The following is a 6509-nucleotide window of genomic DNA, read 5'->3' as shown; positions in this document are numbered from 1 at the left end:
TATTTTTTGCTCATATAATTTAAAAACAAGTCGCTAGATATAGGCAAGGCCATAAGCAAATAGATCAACTGCGATATGACTAAATTGTTAATCAGATTTTTCCACAAATAGGCAGGTACCATTCCATGGAAGCAAGATCTTATCTATTTTTGCTAACTTTCTATTCAAATGTATTGTAATGAGATCATTTCTTTCTTTCTGTATATGAATACAGAGTATGTCCAGTTCACCGTCAGATCATTTTATTGGTAAACTACACAGTAATGTAAAAGTATATTTTTTGTGATCCAATACGTAATATAGTACACTTATCCTAGTTTGCTTTTAATCCAGAGAGGTTAGAAAAATATTTCTTGATCCTCTATGAGGCTGTGAAGGGATACAAATTGTGGATTTAAAAGAAAACATGAATCATCAGTGTACAATGACACATCTGTTTGTCTGGTTTTTAAGCTCTGGATTTCTTGGCACTTGATATTATTGTTGGATAGTTTGCTCCTCTTGACAGCTTAAGGCTTTCTGAGAAGAGGCCATTATTTACTATTTTACACCTATGGTTATTGTACACAAATGAACCCATTGTATAAGAGATGATTTTAATTCTAAGTGCTATGCACTTTGAAAAATGTTTTGCATCACAACACTGAAGTTTTTAGTGGACTGGATCTTTATATTTACCACTTGGTTCCTGTTTCAGTAATACTTAAATCGGACCTTCTTGTTGAGTATCTGTTAATCTACCATTTTTATCGGAGTGGTTATAACATGCCAGTAACGGTCCTCTGAGTACATCAATAACTTTTTGGTATACTTCCACTGGTATGCCATTCAGCCCTGGAGTTTTCCCAGACGTAAAGCTTTAATTGCATCAAGAAGTTCCTCCTCTGTAATTTGGCCTCTTCACATGAGACTTTCTACACAGCTGTTAATTTGACTTTATTAATAAGGGAAAAAATCCTAACAATTAACTTTGGTTAGTGGAGATGGAGGAGACTGATACGAAAACATATGCTTAAAGTACTTTGCTTCCTCTTTCAAACATATTGTTTGGTGAATCATGGGTGACTCATTCATTTGTAACAATAATTATTTTTTGGTAGCATTGAATATAAAATTTTAAAAAACACGGCGCATTTTTCCCCATATTCCATCCAGTTCGCATTCTTTTTAAAAATAATTTATTACACTGAGCAAAGCTTGTTGTTTTCTAGACATCAGTGTAAAATTGCCACTGTCACTTGTGGGCAACAAGAGCAGACAACCAGCGCAGACCTCATGCACCTATACACATTTTTGCATCTTTAAAAATGGCTATATTTTCCACCTCTTAAACGTATTCTTGGGCAGTCTGCTAGATTTTGCTGGGCCAACAGTGCCATTGGGCGTATTGTTGTGATCTGTTCAAATAGTGGTTGTATGTGGGGGTCGTAAGCAGAGCTTTATTTTTGCTTGATTGCAGGTAGGTGGGGTTATAAAAAAAAGACCCTCCTGTAACTGCTTCCCATTACTCTACTCTTGGATGAGATGTCATAGTTTTCATGAGTGTTATTGACATAGCTTGTGGGCATAAAAACGGCCTAAATTGTGTGTGTGATCCCTTACAGACATTTTCTTAGGTGGTGGTGCTCGTGTCAACTAGGTCCCCTGAACTCGCCTGAAATGTCATCCCCAAGGAGGTGGAGTAGAGCTGTGTGTGTGTATAAGGTAATTGGCCATCTTGCAGCGATACTGGATGTAGACACTTTAGCGGTTGGCGTGTTGATAAAGGGCTTTTAAGATGTGACATGGTTGGAGGGCTTTGGAAGACTGTGCAATGTTGAACGGCTTGTCCTGTAATGGAGGTTTCAGAGAATGTAAATAGCATGTGCTCTAATGCCTGTTCCAACACCGCAGCCCATTAGCGTGTCTGCTCACGTTGCCGGTCAGTAATGACAGGGGGCCTCACCAGGGTTCCCTCTCCTCTGCCCGCCAACGTCCCTATTAGTGGAGCTGATTCTGACGTACGTGAGGCAGAGGACACGGCGCCAGGAGTTAGAGGCGTAGGGGTGTTCGTCAAGCAACCACTCACGTTACATCACGATGGCCGTTCAGGCGGAGAGGATAGCCGGTTGTCACAAAATAAAGAAATGGATAAATGAATGAGTACAGATGCAGCCGGAGGGGAGGGGAGGCTGAGGCGAGGGATGGAGCGGGGGAGGGAGGGCCAGGACATCTCAAGGTCAAGCTGTATGCTGAAGTGAGAGACTGGGACCCAGGAGGAGAGTGAGACAGACAAATAGATATAGAGAGATGGCGGACATGGTAAAAGCAGGAACAACATCGTTGTGTTGTGCCAACATTGAGATGAAGGGGTTTCAGTCCTAATCAGCCTGAGGATCCAGGCTAGCTTAACTCTTCCACCCTGGTGCACTCAGTCTTGGAGGGAGAGAGTGAGGCTAAGTGGCTGGCATCCAGCGGACACAGAGCTCCCAAAAGGTCATGAGGATTTGCTCTTAAATATAGCCCATGCTGGAGGACCTTGTGCCGAGCCTGATCGAATTAAGTCAATTTAGTGGAAAAATATCACAACACGATGGCAAAGCACCTCCACAATTTCAGGGCAGAGGAAGTCAATGAAGAAAAATAGTCCTACTTTCAAGTACCCGAACAATACATCAGATAAAGAGTTTCAAGAAGTAAAAGGAAGCTAGAATTGTTTACAATCTCTGGGCTGTATTGTACAGATCGACTGAGGTCCATGTGCCTGGTCAAAGTAGAACCTTTATTTGAGACGACCCAGATGGATATAGTCATTTATCAGTATATTAACAGGGGTGTTAATATACACACACACACACACACACACACACACACTCAAAAACCTGTCCATGACACAACTGTTCAACTGTTCACACACCTCTTGTTGGCAGAGAGGCAGTGTTATAGTTTTAACGCTTATTACCTGCAATTCTACATTTTTTTGCCATGTCTTTTGTGCGTTCTAATGATGTCTGCACGACTCAAACATTACAACAAAATCAAATGGAGGGGACCCCCTCGGAAGTCTAGGCCGCTTGACACGTAATCTTGCCATCATGACTACAAGGTTTAGATAGCTGGATAGCCTCACTTAACTACTTAGCTAAATCTATTTAGCTGACATGTGCTAGCTGATTTTGAAATTGGGACCTGGTTCATTCTACTATTGCAACCACTGGAGGTTGGTGGCACCTTAATTGGGGAGGACAGGCTCGTGGCAATAGGCTGGAGTGGGTTGAGTGGAATGGTATCAAACACATCATATACACATGGTTTGATGCCCTTCCATTCAGCAGCCTCCACTGATTACGACCTAGGCTAGTCTCAACAGTAGGTTGAAAGACAACGACAGGAACGGAGACGCTCTATTTACTATGGCAGCCTTAAAAAAATCTGGAGTTAAAGAGGGACTGCCTTTACAAAGCAACACCTCCCTTACAAAACGGCTGATGTGGCATCGATATTACTCAGAAACAGTTCATTGAGTGGCACAATTGACTGCAAAGTGTGAAAGGATCATTTAGGCCATAAAGTCAGTCTCGTCTAAAACGGAGTTTGGAAAATCCCTGTGTCACATTAAGGGTAAGGGTAAATTAAGGTTGAGTTTTGATTTGACAATGTCCGTTTGCCCACTAACATGGGGTGAACAGCTGCAGTGATTGCTCTCGATCCAATCGCATAGACAGTCAAATCAAATCAAATTGTATTGGTCACATACACATGGTTAGCAGATGTTAATATGACTATTTATGTAGCGATCACCGTATGTTGTGGAATTTCAGCCCGCTAGCGGGTTCCGTGCACAGAGAGGTTAATGCGAGTGTAGCGAAATGCTTGTGCTTCTAGTTCCGACTATTCAGTAGTATCTAACAAGTAATATAAAAAATTCACAACAACTACCTTATACACCCAAATGCACACACATGTAAAGTGATGAATAGAATATGTACATGTAAATATATGGATGAGCGATGGCCGTGCGGCATAGGCAAAATGCAGTAGATGGTATAGAATACAGTACATACATATGAGATGCGTAATGTAGGATATGTAAACATTATTAAAGTGGCATTATTTAAGGTGACTGGTGATCCCTTTATTAAGTCCAATTATTCAAGTGGCCAGAGATTTGAGTCTGTATGTTGGCAGTGATGGCTGTTTAACAGTCTGATGGCCTTGAGATAGAAGCTGCTTTTCAGTCTCTCGGGTCCCAGCTTTGTCGCCTTCTGGATGATAGCGGGGTGAATAGGCAGTGGCTCGGATGGTTGTTGTCCTTGATGATCTTTTTGGCCTTCCTGTGACATCGGGAGCTGTAGGTGTCCAGGAGGGCAGGTAATTTGTCCCCAGTGAGACAGACCTGCCCAGCAGCGCCAACTGTTTACATAGAACGACACCTCACACATTTTTTAACTTGAGAAACACTGCACTAAACACCTTAGTTAGATGTGAAATTTAGCAACTGAAACATCATCGACCAACAACGTCAATGTTTATTACAGCATTCTTGAGTTATCTTATCATTCTGGGGATTTTGAGGAAATGAAAGAGGCTTTCCCCATCCACAGTGTCTCATGGGGGACAAATCCAGAATCGGTCAGGAAACACACCTCAAAGACTGAAATCTTGTTTTTATAATGAGGGACAGAAAAAAACGTGTGCGTTTTCAGTGGTTCTTTAAGGCTGGTTTATACTTGGTCTAACAACATGTCCGTAGGCAATTAGAATACGACAAGTGTCGCTGGTCAAAACAATATTTAATTTAATTCCACGGTGGAATGTCTGTAGACCGTCCTGCGACTGTTGGTTTTCCATGTCTCAAATGGAAAAGTCTGACCCTGTAGCAGCGTCCGTTGTCATGGTTACCATCAACGAGACAGTGCACACCCATAGAGAATGATAGAGGCCTCTAGTTACCAGAAGGCCGTTTTAGCATTGACAGCGCCATTGAGGGCTTCCACCCTGCTTCCACCATTTTAAAGTAGTCAAAGTAGTCAACTGGGTGAGGATTCCTAAGGATTGTAGCCTAAATGCTTGTATTTTTAGCTCCAACAGTGCAGTAATACCTACCAATAATAATAAGTTATTAAGGATGAGCCATGACCAGAATATACTGTACCTATAAAGTGGGTAAAACAGTATGTAAACACTATTAAAGTGACCAGTGTTCAATGAATCTATGCACATCGGGCAGCAGGGTAGAGTACCGAATGGTAGTTGGCTAGAACAGTGACTAAGGTTCATGGCAAGGTACTGGGCAGATACTGGCTAGTGGTGACTGTTTGATTGATAGTCTTTCGCTCCTAGCTTTGATGCACCTCCACCGTCTTTGTCTTCTAGATGGTAGCGCGGTGAACAGGCCGTGGCTCGGGTGGTTGAGGTACTTGATGATCTTCTTGGCCTTCCTGTGACACCGGGTGCTGTAGATGTCCTGGAAGGCAGGCAGGGCACCACCAGTATTGCGTTGGGCTGACCGCAACACCCTCTGGAAAGCCCTGCGGTTGCTAACAGTGCAATTACCGCCTGGCAGGATGCTCTCAATGGTGCATCTGAGATTTTTGTGAGGGTCTTAGGGGCCAAGCCGAATTTCTTCAGCCTCCTGAGGTTCAATATGTGCTGTTGCGACGTCGTCACCACACTGTCTGTGTGAAGAGCATTTCAGGTCATTATCTATCATTATCATTCTGCTAAATATGTGTATGCGATCAATAACATTTGATTATCTATCATTATCAGATAATTATCATTACCTTGTAAATAATGACCTTGTTCTGATTTATCTTCCTGTAATAATGAACAGAAATTGGCTAAAGTTGAGATGTCGTCAGCTATGCTTTGGTCATTATTTGAACTGGCTAACATTAGGAGATTCCCTAAAAACACGCCACTTCGAAACAGCTACGAATGGAAGTGATTATTTTTAGCAGGTTAGGAGAACTTAGGTTAAGTTTAGGAAATGGGTTGGGGTTAGGGTTAGCGAAAACGCTTTCCTAACCTGCTACGAAAAGCCACTTCCGGTCGTAGCTGCATGGAAGTGGCAGTTTTTTAGGGAGTGCTACCTAGCTAGAAACGGACCAAAAAAAAGAAAGTTGCTTTTAGTTGCCTGGCTTGCTACACTGACGTATACCAAATGACATATTTAAACACATGTGTTTATCGGTGTTAAAATACACCAGTTGTGTTATTTGGACCACCATGCCGTTGATGTCATTTTGTCTTTATACTTTTACATAACGGCAATGACACGTTTGATGTTGGAAGGCAATCGAATGTTCACAATGTCACTGCGCCGAGGACTGTCTACAAGCCGAGATGGGAACGGCGTTGACATGAACACGCGGGTGTTCAGAAGATTACATCCATCTCCGCCAGACATTCTGGATTGACTGCAGTAAGACACAGAGCCCTCGGCGCTATCTGGCAGAAGAACAGGCACGTCTCTCCCCCCCTCGTTCACCGCACCTCATGTGCTCACATTTGCCGTTTTCTTCTTT

Source organism: Oncorhynchus nerka, linkage group LG14 (genome assembly GCF_034236695.1).
Source record: "Oncorhynchus nerka isolate Pitt River linkage group LG14, Oner_Uvic_2.0, whole genome shotgun sequence".
NCBI classification, from domain to species: Eukaryota; Metazoa; Chordata; class Actinopteri; order Salmoniformes; family Salmonidae; genus Oncorhynchus; species Oncorhynchus nerka.
This window is presented reverse-complemented; position numbering follows the sequence as displayed.